Source organism: Miscanthus floridulus, chromosome 5, assembly GCF_019320115.1.
Source record: "Miscanthus floridulus cultivar M001 chromosome 5, ASM1932011v1, whole genome shotgun sequence".
Taxonomy (NCBI): domain Eukaryota; kingdom Viridiplantae; phylum Streptophyta; class Magnoliopsida; order Poales; family Poaceae; genus Miscanthus; species Miscanthus floridulus.
In genome coordinates this window covers 148,478,986-148,502,371 of record NC_089584.1, presented here as the reverse complement: position 1 = coordinate 148,502,371, position 23,386 = coordinate 148,478,986, and the positions used below count along the sequence as shown (strand labels likewise).

The 23,386-nt window shown below is 43.4% G+C and overlaps 2 pseudogenes; one reads left to right on the top strand and one right to left on the bottom strand.

Annotated features, from left to right (window-relative positions):
- Positions 1–575: 575 nt before the first annotated feature.
- LOC136451148 (ABC transporter D family member 1-like) lies at positions 576–19,984 on the bottom strand (annotated as a pseudogene).
- On the top strand, positions 5,399–6,411 carry LOC136451147 (ylmG homolog protein 1-2, chloroplastic-like; annotated as a pseudogene).
- Positions 19,985–23,386: the final 3,402 nt, after the last annotated feature.

Here is a 23,386-nt window from a genome sequence, read left to right as displayed (position 1 = left end):
GCAAGCGTCTGTTTCAAGTGTTTTAGAGGTATGTTGCAAGTGTTTCATATTAACGTTGTAAAAGTAGATCGGGATGTTGCATATGTTGCCATGGTTGTACACATATGTTGCAAGCGTCTATTCCCAATGTTTCATCTGTTTTTTAGACAAATGTTGTAGTGTATTTATCTGGATGTTTCATATGTTTTCACACATATGTTGCAAGTGTTTTTATCTGGATGTTGCGAATGTTTGCAATTGTTTTCGAGTGTTTTTCAATTGTTTTTGCAAGTGTTTCAGACGCATGTTTCAAGTGTTTCATCTGTATTCAGACGCATGTTAAGTGTTACATCTGGATGTTTCAAAAGTAGAACGAGGTGTTGCACATGTTTCAATGGTGCCGGTGGCTAGGCGGACAGCGACATGCCTGCTGAGCCTATCGTGGCGTCTTCTCTCTCCTCTCCCTCCCCTCCCTCTCGACACGGTAGATCGAGCTCAGCAAGCGCAATGACACGGACGCCCGATGAGCGAAATGCCCAGTGGAGGTGGTGGCCCGACAAGCGCAAGGAGGTGGTGGCCCCAGGTGGGCCAACAACGGCGCGATGTCCCGCGTGGTGGCCCCGTAGTAAGCTGAGGTCCGCATCGTCCGCTCCTACGCGTGGGAAACAGAGCAGCCACGGACGTCCGGACGCAAGCACTTGTTCTCCCGATTCACTTATATATACATTGTCTAGATACACATAAATGAATCCGTAGAAAGGTCAAAATGTCTTGTAATTTGGAATGGAATATTAGAAGAGAAATTAGATGATGGACGCTTCATTCCATTCTATATAAAAAACAAATAAAAAAAGAGAGGAATAGATCACTCCGTTCCCCAAACCAAACACGGTATTAGTTTATCACCCATCAATGATTCAATACTCCAAAAGCCGTTTATACAGGAAATTTAGGGCAACGGAATGCTCCTGCTATCCATAATCGCAGAAAATGGACATAAAAACGCTCAACACGACAATAAAGCGCAAATGAGCCATGGAGGAACGGTTGATTTTTGCAAAGGAACTTTGATTTTTTTCCCCTTTCGTCAGCCTCTCTCATTTACTATGTGCTGTTTGAACAGTTACAATTGAACGTAGCTGCTGAAATCATAAGCTCACTAAATTGCAGTCCTGAAAGAAAAGTAGTTTCTGAGCTAGGGCACTTCATACAAGTGATTGTTTAGTTTTCCACCAAAGGGTCCTTCAAGTCCACCAGAGGTCATTGTGTAGGGGTACTATCGTAGCCGCTTGCAAATAAATTCATATGGAGGAACTTTGTCAACTGCAACAAAAAGGCAAGGAAATCGCATTAAGTCGTAAGCTGCATGTTCAAGTTAATAGATCAACTACACTTCAAACCTAGGATGAGAGCAATAACAAACGTACCATTTCCCCAGCTAACCATTGTGGGTTGCGAAGCTAGCATCTTCCTGGCAAATGTTGCAACATCATCTAGAGTAATTTCTTCCATACATTGAAGGAAGTAGTCAATAGGCTTCCTGTTGTTATGGCAACAAAGCAGAAAAAAGGATCAATAGTTTACTACACAAGCGCAATTAACACTGAAGTACCTAGCATACAGACTTACCTGCAACCATAAGATAACAGCTGCCTTCCAATATCTTCTGCAACAACTACCTGCAGTAATGTTAACAGAGAATGACAAGTCTTATTAAGAAATACCTGACAGGAAACAGGAAACAGACCAGGGATTCATGATTACCCTAGATTCAAGATTCATTAATACAGATGAAATCGTTGAGTTTTTCGCTCGTTGCAGTTCAACCTCTGTCACTGAGCACACACAGACCACAAGTTTTAGAACAGGCAGTCAAAATGAATAGCCATTAGCCAAGCTTTTCAACCAAGTAGGGCATCATTCATACCTTCTCCAGGAGTTGCAACAGCAATTAATTCACTTATTGCGATATCAACAGCCTTTGCCACAAAATATGATGGCTGGACTAGTCAAAATAGGCAAAAAATAATACACATATCAGAGCCCCCCGCACAAAGAAGAAAAGGTAAATATGTCATGTGCAAGTGCAACAAAAGCATAGTTGCTGCATGAACCAAACCGTTGTTGTTCATGTTACAGTTGACCGCTCTAAGATGTGAAACGTATCTCCAGCAGTACTTTTCAGTGAGAAAGCTAAACAGGTATACCCAACATGTTAAATAGTAGTAGGGCAACAGATGACTACTGTTCTTATTCATATTGTGCATTTTCTATAGGCTGATGGCCCATCCTAACACTAGCAGGAAGACACTGGACAGCAAAGATACACCAAGACCAACTAGTGCCCACTGGAAGTTGTGTAGGGATAAAAGCAGGATGAAAGAGCTGGCCTTAATTAGGGATGAAAATGGTCGGTAAAGATATTTTCTATACGGAAACGATTCCCCGGTCGGTCGGAAGCTCACCATATTTTCAATTTAACTATATACGGTGCTAAAAGAAATTAGAAGATCAAAAATTTAAATACGGTTATGGTCTGAAGCGGTCATAAACGATATCATTTTTATGGAAACAGTTCCAGGTAAATGAAATGCTCCATTTCCATTTTTTTTATCCCTAGCCTTAATCCCACTCAAAAATTCATAATCATGGAACACGATCATACAAAACAAAATTCAAATTTACAAACTTCAGTTGAAAGAAGAAACAAGTTTAATTAAGAAAACATATGAGACACAGAACCATGCAAGAAAAGATTAGCTCACCGTGGTTAAGTAGATACCAAAGAGGCCACTGCTGTCATATACATTACTAAATGCAGAAAAAGACTCAACAGAGTTATATTTATTTAGGACACGTAGATCTGCAAAGAAACAACAATTGAGCATAGCCTTCATCAGAAATATTTCACCCACCAAAAAACTAAGTCTCTAATACAGCAAAACAAAGAAACAAAAATATAGATAATGCAGCATGCGACATAATTCTAAAGTGTAGCACATTTTTTGAGATTTTATGCAATCTAAGTACATTTTCTAGAGCCATCCAAAGAGTTGAACAATCATCAAGGTGTTCAGGACTTACAAAGCCGTGAATGCATCCCTTTTCCAGGACCACCAGAGGAGAATGAACCACCACCACCCATTAAAGTCTGCCAAATGTAATTATTGTGTATGGACATTCATGGATTAACAATTAGATAGGAAGTTGAGATCAATGTACCCCCAGCTAGAGCTAGTTACTAGAAAACTCGGAATCATTAGCTCCACCTGTATGACAGTCATAATTGTAGTGTCTCTCTCTTGAAGCCAGCCCCCTGGCACTTCAAAAGCTAATGCAACATGTGTCATCTGCATAAGACAGCGAGATGAGCAAAGACTATATCCAGTACGTCGAAGTAGAACAAAAGGAAAACACCAAATGAAAAAGGGTATACATAGCCCATATAGAGTGGAAAGATCATATTACATCTGACTCTGCTCTGTGTCTGGAATCTCCACCAACATATGTAGACTTTGGCTTTTCCATTGGGGTCCCCTTGTGCCAATCTTTCAACAAAAGATCTGCATAGCCTAGCAAGTGTTCGTGATCAACACCTGATGCTGCTAGAACCACACGATCAGCAGTAAAATTTTCCTGTTACATACATAGCATTATTCTCAACCTTTTTGTATAATAACGCTTCATCAATTTTTGGAAAGAAAACAGGAAAATAACCATATGAGATCAAAGACGTTCTAGTAATTTTGGCTTATCTATGGTATCATGAGCAATGACACATTAGCATCAAATGGTTGCAGCATTCTCTTAGTCTTATACAATTACAGTCAACGCATACTAACTACTTCAGTGCTGATAAGTTCTTGTGTGTTACCTGATAGTAGCAAGAATTGCATTCCAGCATTAAATTAGACAACTTGAAGAACCGTTATGCAGTATTTGTGAACTGATAAAGTGATAATATTAAGTTATGAACCTAAATGACAAAGTACCTACCATAGCTTAATATATATATGTTCTGTGCTGCATAGTTTAATATGATACTGCTGAGGTGTGGTGACTTCAAACTATGTACTTATTAGCAGTAAGTTGATTCTTACGATGAATGCAGAAATCAAATGAATAAAGAAAAAAAAAAAAGGACCTTACATGATAGAACTTTTGAATAATTTTATCATTAATTCTCGCAAGGGCATCCTCAGGAGCTATTAGCGGATTCGCAAGAGCACCCGAAAATCCAACAAGGTTAAGCTGTTCATGAAGAAACTTCTCAGGGTTCTTCTGCAGCTCCTGGACCTCTTCTCGAGCAAGGACCAGCTGACAAAACAACCCGACGGTGAGTCAGTTACAAAACAGTAAAGCACCACGAGAGAGCATCCACTTCCACTGAGGAAGGAGTCCAGTCCATCACGCGTCACCTGCCGTTCGACTTCTTCGTGGAGGAAGAGCGGGTTGCGCATGCAGTCGATGAGGATCTCGAGAGCCTCCGGCATGTATCCCTTGAGCGTGTCATAGCTGTAGACCATCTGCTCCCTGGAGGCTGAGGCGCCAACGTTGCCCCCGGCAAGCTCGAGCTCGTGCACGATGTTGAGGTGGCTCCGGTGCTTGGTGTCCTTGAAGGCCATCCTCTCCAGCATGTGCGAGACGCCGGTGGTCTCCCCGGACTCGTAGACGGAGCCGGAGTTAACAAAGAAACCGATGCACGCTGAAGGACCCTGCCGGGGACGAGCTCCGCAAAGCAGCTTCAGAATCAACCCGCACTGGAGAAAATAGAAGGAACAGCGGGAAGGGGAAAAAAAGGTATTTTTGGGCAACACAGCGACTGTGTGCTGTGCATTACCGGGACATCCTCGGAGGCGACGCGGAGGCCGTTGAGGAGCGTGGTGACCCGGGTGGGGCTGCGGCTCAGGTTGTCAGGGAGGCACGGCGGGAGGTCCAGACCGGGGAGAGGGCGCAGGAGTGAGCCCTCACACTCGGCGAAGGCTTCAGCGGCGGAGAGCCGTCGCCCCGCCGCGGGTTCCAGTCCGCACACCTGCAGAGCAATGGGACGGGAGCGGCGAAGCGTTAGTGAAGAGGCATCGGTGGCAGGCAACAGGCGAGAGAGAGAGGAGAACCGGAGGGTGGCTTACCTTGCGGAGGACGCGCGTGGCGGAGGAGCGCAACCGCGGCAGCATCCTGGAGAGCATCGCCATCGGAGGCGACGGCGGTGGAGTTTCGCCCCAACTCCAGGGGGTCTCGGAAAGGCAAAGTGGTTGGTGTTTGGATTGTTGGGCCGTAGGGTTGGCTTTGGGTTTTAATTCCTAATGGGCCTTCGCCTTCTTCTATTAGGCTGGGCTTTTCGGCCCAGTACAAAGAGCACTCGTTTGGCGCGCCCTTATTGTGGGGTCCTTGCCTTATCCAAACGAAGACAAGGCTGCTTCCTCCATTGCCTCTCATGGAAGCGTCCTTGCTCGTGGCTCCCAAGCCTTCCATGCCCAGGATCAGTCTCTTCCATCTTCTCCGCCAGGGGACCCGCTAGGAGGTGGGGGTGCCTCGCCGTCGCTGCCACCGCCAAGGTCACTTGCTCTTCCTTCGAGTTCGACCAGCACGCTCTCTTCTTCGTTCTCATGATTCTTCCATTTGTGCAAATACAGCAACTCGGCACCCGCTCAGAAAGTGTGAACGTCGATGCCCCGGTCGAGCACCTAGCGTCGCCTGCTACGAGCAAGACAACAACGACGGCGGGAGGTCGCGGCGGCCTGCTCGCCGCCGCCGCGGCGACGACCAGCAGCTGCACGGCAGCTCTACCGTGTCACGCTTTATCAGCCGGGGCGGTGGAATCGAGACCGTCGCCGGACACCCTGTACCGCGCGGCGGCGGTGCTGGGCGACCTGGACCCGGCGACGGCGAGTGCGGTGGCGGGCGTGGCGGGGCCGGTGCTGTCGGCGTTCGGCTTCCTCTTCATCCTGCGGATCGTCATGTCGTGGTACCCGAGGCTCCCCGTCACGGAGTTCCCCTACGTGGTGGCGTACGCGCCCACGGAGCCGTTCCTCGCCGTCACACGCAGGGTCATCCCGCCGCTCGGTGGCGTCGACGTCACGCCCGTCGTCTGGTTCGGACTCGTCAGCTTCCTCAGCGAGATCCTCGTCGGGCCACAGGGCCTGCTCGTCCTGCTCTCGCAGCAGCGCTAGCGACCACTGCATTTTGCTTTCTCCGATTCATCGATCGTGTCGTCCATTGTAACAATAGCGCGTATTTGAGAAAGGCAATCACCGCAAAACTAGACGGCTGCATCAACAGAGTGATATGGTTTGCAGCTTCAGATCAAACTATATGGACAACGTATGATTTGAGAGAGAGAGATTAATTTCCTATAAATTAGTTGTCAATTACAAAGGCACACTTCAGTGCCTTGTCCATTTGGATACAGATCATAAATATTTCCACACGCCACCATTTGATTTCAGTCACTACGGCCAACTTATTCTGTGTATCTCGTATAAAAATCAATCAGGCTGACATATCATGCCAGGACTATGTACTATGCTATCCCACTGAAGCCTGCAGCTCCAAAGTCCCCATCTATAACCTTTTCCTCCTAACACTGACTGGTGTATATATCCTCCCTCCCTTCCGTATCGCAAAAAATTTAAAGGGGGAGAAAAAAAAGAGAGAGAAAAAATCTTCAACAAAAAATAAGGCTTCGTCACACACTCTGCACCCCCGGGTGGACGAGTCTCTTCATGTGCTTTGCAAACTTGTAATTGCCTCCACTGATGAAGCATAAATTGGTGACAACAGTACTTTGTGCAACAGGTAACTAACGATGAAAGTCAGCAGATGGCATTGGTTATTGGTGGATGGAACAAAGCTCCCACTTTCCTTCACCATCAATGAGTTTCAGTTCCAAGGAATGGAAGGGGATCAGAGCAGGTCTCTGCAAACAAATAAGCAAACAGAGGGACTCAGTCATACGTATTCAACAAATGGGCAGGAAAGATTTAAACTGCGAGGGGCTACAGCAAGGGAACTGCCGGCTAGAAATAAGAAGAGTATGATGAATACTTACTTGTGAGGATGTGATCACTGTTATGCCCATGTTGGTTGCTAGCCTGTACAGATGCTCCTCAACGTCCACACTTGTGGCACTGCAAAGAGAGCTTTCTAAGTACCACACACTGTGGTCAAGAATTGAAACGAAAATATGAAAAACATTAAGACATACTTGGTGCATTCGTCGAGGATGCCATATTTAGGACAGTGAAAGAACAGACGAGCCTGAAAACAAAGCAGTTCCTCCCACTTAGCACAAGCACAAAGCTAGAGATATTCATTTGTTTAAGTCAATAATAAATGCAGCTTAAAATTATATAGGTCTTAATTACACTGACCATCCCCAGCCTCTGCTGTTCTCCCAAGGATAGAATATCTTCCCAGTTAGGAGTAGCATCCCAACCTTCTCTTTCTAGAAGATACACCAAGCGAACATTCTCTAGAATCGTCTTCAGGTGATCATCCAACATCTTGGAAGCTGTAGACTCGTCACCTACATCAACATAAATATACAGCGTTAAACTATACAAAGTTCAAAGTAACAACAGCAAGAAAGAAAGATAAGTGGCAGCCTACTTGTTTCGTATGACAGCATCTTCAACTTTGCCTCCTCATGTGAGAGAGGGTATATGATCTGATCCCTCAAGGTTCCAAGACAAGTATATGGACGTTGAGGAACATTAAAAATTCCTTCTGATGGCTTGGTAAGACTACCGGAAGCAATGGGCCACAAACCTCGAAGCACCCTAAAAATGGAACTCTTTCCGCTACCATTTGGACCTTCATCAAGGAATAAATAAACATGATAGATATTAGAGAAACAATGTCAATACAGGTGCTAAATTTAAATCAGACAAAAGCTGCAACATGATATACCAGTCACAAGAAGGCTTTTCCCTTGAGATACATCACAAGACAATTGGCTAGCCAATAGCTTTTGTGATGGTGTTACAATATCCGACGCCACTGGAAGGAAATTATTTCTTCGGAAGTGGCATTTATAGCATCAGAAGGCACGACAGGATCTAGATGAACAGCAGTACCATATTCAGGTTCAAGCAAGTGATAACATCAAAAGAGAGAGATATAAATCCAAATTTATCATTTGTGAACTACAAATATTCAGTTACAATCAACCTGCCATACCACTGCCTACTACTACTACCACCACCACTAAATTTCAGTATGAATTGACACTTACTGCTTTGTGATGCCTGTAGAAGCTCCTCAAGCTCAAATATTCTATTAATACCACCAGAGAGTTCAAGGAACTTCTTGTGTAACTCAAGAATATCACCAAACGCTATGAAGCTTTGTGACACCACAGATGCCAAGAACCTCAGAGCATGTGCCAACTCTCCTGTAATTCGAAAACACAAGAGCATACTTTTAAAACTTAAAAGGAACACCACACAAAAAATGGAAGCACTGCCAAGATTTTGTTTTTAATAATAATGGAACTTTCAAGATTAATGTCAACCTTGAGTTGAAGTCAAAGCTCGATCTCCCTTGTGCTCCAAAGCATATAACATACTCAGCCCCCATGTCACATTATGAGGAAGCTGTTTCGTCACAAAATCATCAAAAATACCATAAAGCCACTTTTTTCTCAACAGAACCTTCGAGTGGTTGAGCAATGTCGTGAATTTTGCATCAATCATCTGTTTTTTTTTTTTTTTTGGGGGGGGGGGGGGGGGGGGGGAAAAGTGAAATGTGAGGGCACAAAATTTTAACACATAACAAAATAAAATGCAAAAATGTACTATTTAGCATTATGATTTAATCAACAGATAAACTTGTGAATTAACTACATATACAACACTTGGTATTTGGGATTTTAAACCTTAAGAGTGATTAAAGAAAGTATCATAAACTACCAGACAACACAATGTTCAGGGGCGACACAATACAGACGTGTAATAATTTTGAGCAGCATTCATGTAGTATGGAGAAACTTACAGCTTTCTCCCTTGATCCACCACCAAAGAAAGCTATTGACTCAGCATGCGTCCGCAATCTTGAGTGCATGAACCTTCATAAAGGTTACAGAGCCAACAAATTAAAGCTTTTCAGAAGATAAGCAAGCAAACTTTGCCAGTGCTTGATGAAGTATCTATTACTAACCTGAATGTGCCTTCAAGTTCTTGTTCTTGGTTTGCAAGATCACCAAAGTCAGGGGACACAGCTCTTAGAAAACCAAGACCTAGGAACATGTAAGCATACAGTATAGCAACCCCTCTTCGCCCAGACAAAAGCTTCATTCTCCATGTAAACCTGGTGAATTCAAATAGGGTTAGAAACAAAAGCTCAGTTTACGAAACACATGCCAAAACTATGAGATCATGAGAGAGACTCACCAAATAATATCAACTAGTGGCTTCACCATACCGGTAAGCAAGCCAGCAAGATCATTGGTCAACTTCTCTACATCATGTGTCATTCTTTGGTCTGCATCCGTACTCATACCCGAGATGTTGAACACCTGTAAGATAAGCTAGAAGTGCTCAGTTGTCGTGGAAAACATATACATTACGCTCCACACATTGCAAAATCTACCAAAATTTCAATTACGATAACCAATGCAAACTTCAGCTATCAAATATGCAGTCAACTTATAAATATAAAACGACCTGGTCAATGTACAAAACTCAGTACCATGCCCTTGAATTGGCTCACCAAATATTTTCAGTATCAGCTTCCAGTAAAGTAAACAGCTCAAGAAGTGTTTACAAACAGATTAATCAGGTACTAAGTGCCAAATGCAGAATAAAAATACGACAGTGTCAGACTGTCACATTCTCAAGACCCTGTTTATTCAATTACTCCAGATATACACATGGGACAAAAAAAAGATAGTACCAGACTGAGGTTGTACAATGCATATAACATGCAATAAGCTCAAACTAGAAGCACATGAACAACCAAACATAATTTGAAGATAGCCAGAATTCTATGCCAGTATCAAACGCATGCTCATCCAAATTGATACATGATGTATAGATGACTGTATGCATGTCATGGAAAAGTACAAACAATAAAGGGAAAAAACACAGGCACATATAGTGCAATAAAAGCCCGGGTGAGTATTCAATGGGAGAATAGCTCACCTTGTAAAAAGCATTTCTTTTCAAATAATATTGAAGCAGATGGTTGGTCATGCGAATCCGCCATCCAAGGGCAATTCTTGAAGTAAGATTTCTGTAAAGAAATCAAATAATCAGATCATGGAACCGATTATAAAAACCAGTTAATTTCACAAGCAGTTTCGTATGCTTGGAAGAATGATAACTGGATTCATGCAGTGAAGATTCTATGAGGAACCAAATATAGTATCTATATAAAATACTTCAAATGAGTGGAACCAAAAATTACCTCAGTGAGGGTGACACGATGGAATTTGCTGCACTTTGCAGCACACTGATGCCAGCCAAACGAATGAAGGCAGCTTTGTCCTGCTCCAAGACATACTTGACACTTGTTCCTGTCAATCAAATATATTAGTATTCGTATATATACAGTGCAACTATCAGTTCGTTTGTCTTAGCAAAGGGAATACATATGGTGGCAATGCAAGCAACTGCCTACTTGCTTATCAAACATCATACCATTCAATGAAGCTATACGATCTGAAATCCAAGTGCGGGAGAATACAAGCAGTGCCACTGCAAGCAGCTGACCTCCTTGCTTATCAAATAGCTTTGGAACCTGGCAATCCAATATTTGGGAACAGTATTAGAACTAAAAAAACTTATAACATCCCAGTTTCCCAGATTCATGGTATGTTTATATTAATCCAATTTAAGATTTAAGCTTCTGGTATCTTCAAGAAACACATGTAATATCAAGTCCAAGAGGAAAGAAGTCAATGAACAGTAAGAAGCAGAACATATCCTAACACTACAATGGATTGGATTATCAGATACAACTGCGTACCAGTATTTGAGACATTGCAGCAACTCTGACAGGCAAAGGTCTTGGAGAGCAATGCAATTGTGTGACAATAGGTGATCGTACTGTATGTTACTATCTCCATAGTGGGGGAAGATGCTATGACCTCTGTTGAATAGGACTGCTGCTTGGACTTCATTGATGCATTGCCCTAGGAAACAGAACCCAGTTAAAGATAGAAGATGATCCAAATACTAATTCATAGAGGTAAGAGGTGATATTCTGAAAACATAAGTACCTTTGTGCTGGTGATGAAAGCCCTTTGAACAGTAAGTGCATCAGACTTGCGATCAGTTTCTGATGACTTCAGCACATCAAACTCAACTTCAGGAGAGAAGGAAGAACCATTTCTAAAAGAATAAAATCAATTTCAACATTGCTTTGTCAGTGCTCAAAAAATTCAGAATAAAAAAAAGAAAGAGAAGTATATTTTCTGTAACCTGTTGTCCTGAATATTCCAGCCTCCTTCACCATCTAAGGACAAAACAATTTCATGAAATGCAACTAATGCTGGACGGTGAGATATTGTTATGCATGATGTGCCCATTGCTCGAACCCTTTTGCAGAAGCGCTCTTCCATATCAGTTGTCACAGCACTAGTGCATTCATCCAGGATAGCAAACTTTGGCTTATGATAGAACAGTCTAGCCATTCCTAATCTTTGCTGCTCACCAAGAGACAATTCATCACCCCAGTTAACTTCCTTGTCAAGAGGATAGCGTTCTAGCAAGTATTCCAGATCAACCTGAAACCAACAAGCAACATTAAGGATTTCCTAGCTTATTACTTTTCAGTTGCTTGCAAAAACAATGAAAAGATGATGGTAAATGCTTTTTGAGAAGCTAATTTATGAACTACACAGATATGATTGTTATTACATTCTTTAGAAGATCCACCATGCCACCATAGCTGAGTGGTTCAATCTCTTGGTCTGCTGTGAGCGGATAGATTAACTGGTCGCGAAGTGTTCCAACTGCTGTATATGGTCTCTGGGGCACATAAAATATTTCCTTGTTGAGATTGGAACCAACACCAGGTTTGACAATATGACCAGATACCATCGGCCACAGACCACCAAGAACACGAAAAAGGGAGCTTTTTCCACTACCATTAGGACCTGAAATATAGAAGTTAAGGCACATCATAAAATTAATCTCCCATGGCTGCAATTTCCATAAAGCAAAAGCACATAGATATAAAACAGAATTAGGCATACACATAAAACGTCAAGAAAGAAAGTCTACTTGACAGACCTTCCCCACATTCAAGGAGATTAGCTTTCTTTTTTTTGAAGATTAAGCAGATGATTATTGTAGCTATGTAAGCCGAACAAATGATTAAGAAAAATTTATGCAAGACTGATCATCAGTAGAATCAATCAACCACGCAAGCAAGCTCAATGCATCTGGGAAAACAGCCTACACTGAGGGGCGAAGCCCGAGTTACGGCCCGTGGTTGCCCAGGCACCCCCCACAATTCCAAAAATACTCGAGGCACTAGGGAAATTTGGCCCTATAGGCACCCCCCATGGCCCAACAGGAGGCACCCCCTGCAGCCCAAGAAGCCCACGTCTGAGTCCGTCGCTGAGACACTGAGTCCAGAGGCGCGCGCGGTTCCTTCCGCAGTTCCGCTCGAAGCCGCGACACCTCGCCTGCCTCCGTTCCTATTGAAATCGCGAGTCCGCGAGTTAAAGCTGCCCGCCGCCCACACACAGTGCTCAGGCTGCTCGCCTGCTCCGCTGTCGCTGGCCGCCGCCCGCCTGTTCCTGTTCAGCCCCTGCTTGTCCTCGGTGGCGCGGTCAGCGCTCCGCCTCCGCCTGGAGATTCGTACTGAAGCTGCCACTCATCTGTGAGTCTGTCCGTCAGTCCGTGAGTGTTTCTGTGTTGATCCAATCAGTGTTTCTGTGTCCATGCCCTGATGGCCTGATGCCCGCCCCCGCCCGGTGAGTGTTTTTGTGTTCATCGTGCTCAAGTTATTTATACGTGAAATTATGAACTGCAATTTGATTATGAATGAATTATAGGTAAGGTAACCATGGAGAGGTATTATAAACTGATCATATATTTGTTCTCTTTTCTTTAGGCTGGATCATATATTTTGCCATATGGGACATCTTTTGTTCATCGTTTTGGCATTCTTTCAATCACTACACTATAGTGATCAATGTCGTCTTTATTTTGTTTTTGTTACAAATGGTGAGTGTTATTGCTCTTGCCCCTACCAGTTTGCTTATGTTTTGATCAAAATCAGAGCATCTCCAAGAGCCTCTTTAAATCTCACTCTCTAAATCATCATTTGGAGAGTCATTTGCATAAAAGTCGCTTTCTATATCTTTTCACTCTCCAACAGTTTTTCTATATCTCGTGCACATTCTAGAGAGCCATTCTTGTCTTCTATTTTTGGCTAGCGAAAAATCCAGAATAGAAGATGGTTATATTTGGACAACCATTTAGAGAAGCTGTTGGAGTATAGTTTTACAAAAAAATCTCTATTCCTAGCATTTAGGAAGGAAATAGAGAGTTTCTTGGAGATGCTCTCACATTGCCATTACTGGAAGTTGAATTTTGATGTATAAAAAATTATGAATTAGTTATGCTATTTGTTTGAACACCATATGGGTCACTATATTCATGATGAAGTTGTGCACCCCCACTCATTTGGTCTAGCTTCGCCACTGCCTACACTGGCTTGGTTTAATGGTTTTAATTGCCCTTTAAGCTGAAGAGGATATCTAAGGGTACTTAAACAGGCAGAAAGAACACCAATAATATTCAGAAGAAATATATAACGCAGGCTGCCTGCACCTCCTGTTGCTGCAAGGCCTTTTCTACAGGTTAGCTTCTTTTGTTTCGTTATTTCTCCAGGTGCTGCAACCTATAGTATCTTGCTTTCTTCTCTGATGCTAGTGTAGCAATGCAGCGAGTGCTGGGCAAGAATGGCAGAGTTCTTGCCCTGATAACAGCAAAAACAAGAAATGTCTAAATTTGAATAGTAAGACACAAGCATTGAAGTTAGACAGATACAAATTGTTTTTTTTTTCTGTAGCCACAGATCAGGCAATTCCAGACGGAAGAGCATATTTCAAGACTGATTCCAAGTAATTAAGGTGAACAGGAACTATTGGACTAGGAAACCAATTCACCACCAACACAACGTATCATAATAAACCAGTATTTCTGGACACAAAATAGGAAATAAAAAATATTCTTGCATGATTTTTCTCATTCCTTGCAGTTTGAACATTCAAATACTCAATAATTGATTTAGTTTCCCTTACAGCAAGCGTTCAAATAACTAACACAGGTCTAGATTTAATGGGAGCAAGAAAATAGAGGATTACCAGTGATCAACAGATTAGAGCCTGACTCCAAATGAAGGTTCAAATTATCAACCAAGACATTCCCAGAAGGTGTCACCACCTGTAACAAATTATTTTTTAGAATCTTCACATAGGGTGATAGGGAAGACAAATAGAAAATGACTGCTATATTATTACCTTTACACCTGAAAACTCTATATAATTTGCCTCGCTGATATAATTTCCATCAGAGGAATTTTGAGTAATCAATCTATCACGGCCACCAGATAGCTCACGCGAGACATCCAGTAATTCATGAATACGATTAGCATAGCCACTGCACAAAAAATAGTCAATCACCATCAAATACTACCATTTGAAATTTGAAGCTTGTACATACTAGAAAGGCACTAAATAATCCTCACAGCATGATGAAGCCGAAGTCGAACTAACAGCATATATATTATCATAAATTGAGAATCCCACATGAATTTACAGTTTAGTTGGTTGAGCATACATGGTTCAAGTGCTCTTTGACTGGGTGCATATTCTTATTTAGAAAGTCGCCTACGCCTAGTTCCTCCTAGGTTGGTTGATTTTGTTTTTTGAACATGAATTATTACCAATACAGTTCTCAGGAAGTGGAAGGGCGGGCCTGGTGCAAGTGGTAGAGTCTTACCGCCTGTGACCGGAAGGTCCCGGGTTCCGAGTCGCGGTCTCCTCACATTGCACAGGCGAGGGTAAGGCTTGCCACTTAACACCCTTCCCCAGACCCCGCACAGCGCGGGAGCTCTCTGCACTAGGTACGCCCACAGTTCTCAGGAAGTGAAAGTGAGTACTTATAGGGCAAATTGCTCAATTTTACAAGCAACATATTTCATTTGCAGCTGAACTTTTCAGGATCCACTTTAGGTATGTAATTGACCGGATACAGGTTAGATTACTTTATCAGTGTGTACTTAACCTACAGGTTGCATCAGTATTTGACACAACGGATTCAGCAGTTACCTGAGAATATTTAAGCGCTTTGAACCAATAGAAAGGGTTCCAAGAGATTGAAATAGTGATATTATCACGCTGGTGTGGTATCGGAGATTGCTCAACATCTCTGCCCGTCCTAAGGTGGATGATTCAGGTTTAAGATTCCCCGCAAAGAAAGGTTCAATAATTAGGATAACTCCCACAGTGGCACCAAGATACTTCAGAAGAAAATCTTGAATCATGCCAAACCACCAGTTTTCATGAAGAACAACATTCAAGTGTTTAACAAGTGCCCGGAACTGCTGCTTAATATGTGATGCTTCTCTGTTCTCACCATCATAAAACGCCACACTCTCAGCATGGGTTCTCAATCGTGAATGGAGTTGGCGATATTCCCCCTCTAGCTGTTGTTCTGTAGACTTCAGTTTGCCAAAAGCAGGAGAAAATTTTCTAATTGTACCACCAGCGCCTATAACATATGCCTGAAAGCACACACTTGTTAAGAATGCAACTAAGAAGGAAGAATCTTTTGTAAAATAAGAACATTTTTTCTAAAAATATGAAGAAGCAAACTAGATCAACTTTATTTTCTAACAGTAAGTGCTGCATCATTTTTGCAGTTAATAAAGAGCAACAGTTGATCTAAAGAATAATTACCAGAATCCATAATACATATTTTGGACTTGCATAAGAGCACAGGCGCCAGATGTATATTAACCCTTCTACAATTGCAGCCAGATCATCCTGTACAAGGTCACTTAATTCTGAGCAGAACTTTGGTAAGTCACTTGCAATCCTTTGCTCTGGGTTTGAGATCCGATGATCAACATGTGAGATCTTGTAGTATACCATGTTCTGAACATAAGGAAAAAAATCAACTCAATTGATCATAGAAGATTCACTATGATCCTGCAAGGAGGGCGGGGTGGGGGAGGATCTGATAAACACGCAGAATGAAAAGTGCAGGGAGATAAAACGATCATTATCATGTATTTATTTTCCAGAACTTGACAATCTTTAGTTCATCAGACCTAGCTAGGATACTAACTTGTTTTGTTGGGAAACATGATGGGTTGGTCCATCATTTCATCATACAACATAAGCATAAGGCTAGTAGAAAAATGAGAAATGCTGGGATGATCCAATCATTGATGAACCAATCAATCCTATGTGATCACTCAAACACAGCGCCACATAATTTTTCCAGGGTTACTAAACTCCAGAGAAAAAGTGAGTTATTTCACTGTTCTGTGGGTAAAATTTGAAATCGCAAGGAACAAACAATGCATAGGATTGGGAGGTCCAACTTTATAACCCAACATACCTCAAAATAATCAGCATGGACAAGATCTGTCAAGATTTTTTTGAAGTGCAAGCCTAAGGACCCTGTTAAGTACTTTGACGTCTGATATAACGTGGATTGGAGAAAGCATAGAAGAAGATTTTCAATAATGAGACGTGTAAAGCTCGGAATACGCCGAAGGAATGCAGATTTGAATAAATACCCTTGTACTTTTGCTAATCTGTGGCCAACAGCTGTACGCAAGACCTGCAAAAAGATAGGATGCATCATCTTACATTCTTACTGCTTTAGAACAATATGTAGGCAAGTATGCATAATAAAGTTCTTTGATTTACATGTAGCTAGACTGCTAGACTAGCATATACAAAGGCCCTGTTCGATTGTCTTATGAGCCGTACTGTTTCAGCGAAGGAACAGTGTTTTTCTCTCGCAACAAATCAACTGAACAGTACTTTCAGCCATGGCTTTTCAGCGAAGCGAACAGGGCCAAAGTCACATTGAACACATGATAAAGGGCGTACCCAGTGCAGAGAGCTCCCGCTCTGTGCAGGGTCTGGGGAAGGGTGTTAGTGGCAAGCCTTACCCTCGCCTGTGCAATGCGAGGAGACCGCGACTCGAACCCGGGACCTTCCGGTCACAGGCGGTAAGACTCTACCGCTTGCACCAGGCCCGCCCTTCACATTGAACACATGATGATAAGGAAAAATGTCCAACATAGTTGGAGAGAAAACAGGAAATACATACTCAAAAATGATTAAGATTTTAAGACTTAACATACAAGTACAAATGCAAATAATGATAACAAAAACATGCTAAAACAATGGAAACTTTCAAAATAGCACATAGATTGCATGCATGATTTGATATGCAGAGCATTATAATATCAACATGACAAATTAACTCAAACGAACACAATAATGGACACTGTATAACTTACTGCTGTTAATATCAAGCCAATAAGGTAATTCGTTCCATTTGGGCCAATCTTCTTAAGTAAAATAGCAGCCAGAAAATGTAAGGACTTCAGTCCACTTTTCTTTTTCCTTGTTTTCACCAATTTACCATCAATTCCGTTCTGACTAGTTCTTCCGTTATTACTGCTATGTGAGTTTGCATCACTGCAACAATTTACTTCCTGATGCTTTTTCCATCGACCTGACTGGGCATATGCCAAAGTTCCACCAGCAAGTACTGCCCCAGAAAAAATTGCAATTGTTCTCCTGTAAAAATAGAGAGAAAAAGAAGAAGAAACATGGGTTAGTTGTATCAGTTATATGAACTCACCAATCTTTTAAAAAAAGTACTGCTGGATCGGCTCAAAAGCATACCTTCTTGAAGACAAAAGGTTGCGCCCGCGCTCTGTTAGTTGCAATAACTGAAGCGATGACATTGTTGCTAGATTGGCCCTCTTCGACCAGATATATACAGCTAGTTAGAACAGCTGAGCTGTACGGGCATCTGAATGATCAACTAGAGACAAACAAAACACCAAGAAGCAAGATTGTCTACTGCTACCGTGCAGCACAATGGACAGAATTAGAGTCTGCAAATATGGAAGAGACGACTGTTACATGGCAATTCAATATGCAACGCCACAACGCTGTTCAGGAAAGGTACCGAAATAAAATCACTAGCAGTTATAACAAGTTAACAAAATAGCAAAGATAAGGGGACAGTAGCAATGAGAGGAATCGGTTACTGTGTCAGGAGTGCGAAGGATGTGACGTGACCAGCAGGCCATTGGAGGATCTAAAAGAGCACTGCCATGACCAGCAGGCCGGTAGTTGAGGTCATGGTACTTTCCAGTGCTCTTGGTCCGCATAAATCAACGCTACTACGCTACAACTAATAACCACTAGCCAACTATAAACCACCTTGTTAAGCTGAGTGGTAGAACTTTCAGCCTCCGGTCTGACAACAGAAACCGGGTCACGCTTATCACATTAGCAGAATGAGCATCGGCCCAAACAGAAACCGGGTCACCTACCAACTCAATGAGCAGCCAGTCTGCCAATGGAACATCCAGCAGCAGCAATAGCAAGCAGTGGTCCGTAAAAAAAACATGGTACAAGAACAGTGATAGAACGGGACCCTTGTCGACATGAAGCCATATCTCATACATAATACATTGTTAGGGTAGGATCTATGCAGCACCACGGTTTTGCGGTAAGTAATACTGCATAAATAAGATTCACAGTGGAGCGCCCACCCAACAACTAGTATACAGCAGAAGCAGAAGTAAAGGGTTTGGGGAACACTGCGCCCTGCTCCAAGTGGCCCCCACTATTCCAGTAGTAATCAGTTGGAGGTGAACAGAATTAATTCGGTTGGCATGAGAGTGCTCTAGTCGAGACAACGCGAGGCAGGCATAGTCTGTTGGAGAGCAACAAAGGGGGGTCAGCCGTCAGCAATGGCGCCGTAGCAAAGCAAGCATGCAGGCAGGGCTGAGAAAAAAAAAATCTCCGTCCGTCACCCCCCCACCCACCCACCCAAAAAAAAAAGGGAAGCAAAGCCGCTTTTCGCTACCGGCATAGGCAGGAACTAGTCTAGTAGTACATACGAAAAGCGAGGGGGCGGCGACCCGCGAGGCGGTCGCGTGCACAGGCTCAATCGGAACCAGCGCCACCGGCAGGATGGGAGGCGATCGAATTCGAGCGGCGTATACGTATACGAAGCAGAAAATCGGTGGGACGGGAGAGCGGCGGATCGGGCGGGTGGGTACCTGAGTGTCGCCGATCAGGGATCGCCGGCGGCCGCCAGCGCAGGAGGAGACGAAGAACTGAAGAAGCGCAGGGAGAGAGAGAACGAAAAATTGAGGAGAAGAATAAGAGAAGGGCGGAGAGAAAGACGGCGACGGGGAGGAGAAGGAGAAGCGATTCCGTGTCCCGTCCCGCACCGGTACGACATGTGTGTGCAAATGCCGTGTGAACACGCACAGCGGATTGGTTAGTCAGAGCCGGTCAGGTCTGCAGGTGGCGCGATCGATGAGCTCCGCGGGCAGGCACCGGCGCGGGAGAAGAGCTCCACAGGTGCGTGATCTGCGCATGCGAGGAGCTCCGGAGGCGGCCGGCAGCGCCGACGAGCTATCCTAAGCGACGACTCGGGCGAGCAGTTTCCGGCCGAGGCGCGAGGGCGGTTGCGCAGGCTGGCGGCACGGGGGTGGCTGTGTGGGCGAGGTCCTCCCGAGCGGCGCGGGGGCGGTTGTGCAAGCACCTCCGGCGGCGTGGGCGAGCAGGCCGTGGGCGGCTCGAGATGAGCGGCGGTCGCTCGAAACGTCAGAGAAGGTAAGCCCGATGAAAAAAAAACGATAAGAAAAAGGCAGGTGGCCCCACCCATAACCAGAGAAAGTCATCCCTGTTCGTTTAAACTTATTTTATCGACTACAGTGTTTTCTCTCACAACATAACAGCTTTAGCTCGTTTATCGACTATAAAAACCATCAACCGAACAGCTTAACGTTGTCGATAAAAATGAAAAAAAGAAAAGTCTCGTGGGAGGGACAAGAGGATAATGTCGGAAAAAAATCTAAATGACGGGTGGGTCCAACTAAACGGTAGCTAACGTCGTTAGATCTACTGTCCATTCTATTTCTATTTATCTCTTCAACCGAACACAAAATAGGTACATCCCGTCTCTTGTCAAACAAACAGCCCATCCCCATCCCGTGCCAAGAAATAAGAGACAGGACTGACCCACTTCACCTTGACTCCCAACCAAACACTAAAACACATTTGGTGCCTTCACTCTTTTAACAAAAAAAAATTAGCTTCAAATTTGTCTTCTAGGACCGTTTATAAGTTAGCTTTTATAAAACTCGACTCACGCCATATTTAGATGCATAGGACTAATTATTACTCCCTCCATTTCTTAATATAAGCCATATAGTTTTTAGCATCAATATTAATGCACGGCTTGAGGAAGGATGTGAGACTGAGGAAAAAAGAAAAATCAGGCCATCTTCTCTCTCCCAATCAGATTGCTTACTAAATTTAAAGGATTGGCTGGTGCATGTGCTATGTACGGTGGGAATGTTTTCAAACTAATCGGTGTGGGAGCTAATACGTACCTATATTTTAGAATTTTCTTTAGAAATCTATATGGCTTATATTAAGAAACGGAGGGAGTATTAGTTATCGAGTTTTTAGTCCGAATTAGCAGTAATCCATCCTAACTGAAGTTTAATATGGTAGTTGTTGATGTTTGACCACCGATAGCTTGTCACGGGGGTTCCCGGGGCAGTATGTTCGGGCTTCAGCATATGCAGAACTCGACGGTTAACGCAAGAGACAGTTGATTTATCCTGGTTCGGACCCTTGATCTTTGATCGAGTAATAGCCCTACGTCTAGTCGACGTTAGCCTTTGCGTTGGATTGATTGTAAAGTGTCGTGTTGTACAAATTATTGTCTCTACCCTCTCCCGATCCAAGGAGCCCTACCCTCCTTTTTATAGTCAGGAGACCAGAGTCCTAGTCGGTTTATAATGAGAGTTTCTAGTAGAATTATAGAGTAATACTACTACTAAGATTACAGAGAAAGAATCTTAGTTAGACTAGTTCTTCCTTTCGTGCAGGATATCCCGTGGGTCCCGCACCGGCAAGCCCCCGAGCACTTTATGGTTGAGTTCTGGAAGCCTCGTTTTGTTCCTTCAGGTCTTGTCGAGCAGGAACAAGCGTCGTTTGAGTGCTTTCTTGAGCAAAACCGTGTAGCGCTTTGTGAGATCTTCGCGTGGTGTGTACCTTTTTGAAGAAAAAAGTACTCCCATTTGGATATAGCCCCCGAGCCTCTTGCTGTTTGGCACAAGGAGCTTGAGGGTCTTTTCTTGAAATCACCTTGATTCTTCGTCGAATGGCTCGAGAAGAGCTCGGATATAGCTATTTCTGGGTTCTTTTCGTCGTGTGGCCTTCAAGTCGTTTGTCTTAAAGAAGTCTTTTGAGTGATGTGCGCTTTTTTGAATAAAAAATGCACTCACTGAGTGTAGCCCCCGAGCCTCTTGCTATTTGGAACAAAAAGTTGAAGGGTCTTGAATTTGAGTTGTTCAACGAATTAAAAACTTCCCCTGTTGTAGGCCCCGAGCATGGTTCAAAAAGAGCTCGGATACAGAATCTTGGCATATTCTTTGGTAGTCTGCTGTTGTCAGATGTAGAGTCTGCTATTGTCAGGTGTAATTGTATGGTGGTGGTTGAGTGTGAATGTCTTTTGTTCACGGGTTGTACTATGTTGGTATATTCTCCCAAATATGCTTGTTGTTGAGTATTGTTCCTTCACGTCTAAGTTCCTTTTCATTATTGAGTTCTGTCTTTTTACTGTGTCCTTTATTAGGCTTGTTTCGTTGGTGCTCTTGGTCCATGTGCACCGCTCCTTCGGTCTATAAATACCCTCTTGGAGTGTTGTTTTGATTCATTGAACGTTTTGTTGCTTGTTCTAAAGTCTCTGTAGTCATTAATATGGTAGTTTGTGAGGTAGAGCAGCCCTCGGGTTTATTTTACAGTTTTTGTGTGTCTTGCCGTAGCTGGAGAGAGTCATGTGATAGGGATTAGAGGTAGGCTAATCCCATAGCAGCAATGTACCAAGATGTACGTGACAGTAGTTGGAGGAAGTCTTATGATATGGGCTTTGTTCCTTCATCTAACAGTTCTAGGTTGATCCTCGCCGCTTGTCTTGAGACTGTCTGGTGCAGATCAACACCATATCCAGCATCACATCGGACTTGGGTAGACAGATGCCTACCGGCCTTCTCTGCTCCATATTGTCCTGCCGTTCTGCTGATTTTTGCCTTGGGTGCACTACGTTCGTCCTTTGAAGAAAAAATAGTGTAGCCGAGTGCAGTTTGTTCTACCGAGTAGTGATTTAGAACACATAGTTGTTCCAGAGCCTAGTTGTTTCTGGGTTCCTTTTTGCTACTTGCCTGTCGTAGCTTTGAATTCGTTGGGTCTTGTAAGATGTGTAATCTTATATTTTTTGAAGTCATTTGTAATAGAGAGAATCTTGTCTTCTGAGTTGTCATTCTTTATTCTGCTGATGTCTAGGTTGTCTATGAGATTCCTGAGTTCTTTATGTTGGAATCAGGGTTGTTATGTTCCTTGTGAGGTAACCTCTCGTTGCTTCATGGCTGATGAGTTCTTTTTGCAGTCATATGGTAACTCTACCGTTTTGCTGGATGGATAAGTCTAAAATATGTCCGTTGAACTGTACCGTTGTGTGGATTTGTGCCTTCCGTCATTTTAGCTGTGTCAGTAAATGGACCGTTGCGTTCTCACATCGTGTTTTAATGGGCCTGGTGGGCCATGTTTTTACCGGTGTAAAATCTATTTAAAGGCCTTTGTCCTCCTTTTCTTTGGTACTCTGCCTTTGCCTTAAAAACCCTAGCCTTCGCAACTCCGCCGTCGCCATTGCCGCCACCATCTGAGCGTCGCCGTCCGTGCCTTCTCTTTCCCTAGTGGCTTTTTGCCCCCGTTAGTACATGGGTAGGAAGAAAGCTGCGACTCCTATGAGCAAGTCCCAGGCAACCTTCAGTGGACGAGGAGTCATCCCTCTCCTGTGATCAAGAACCAATAGTTCATGGCCATGAGGGCTGCCCAGAAGTTTTGGCCGGCTCCAACAACGACGGAAGACCAGCTTCGCGAGCTTGTCAGCGATGGCTTGATCCAGAGCAAGGACATTGCTAAATGGAGAGCTCTAGGTGAACACTAGGTCCCTGCTCTAGGTCCTGGTGAGATCATCCTTTTCGTCTCCTTTATCCGTGCTGGACTTTACCTTCCTACTTCCGCCTTCCTTCATCGATTTTTCAATTATTTTGGGGTTTGCTTGAATCATCTTACTCACAATACCGTCCTTCATCTTTCTGT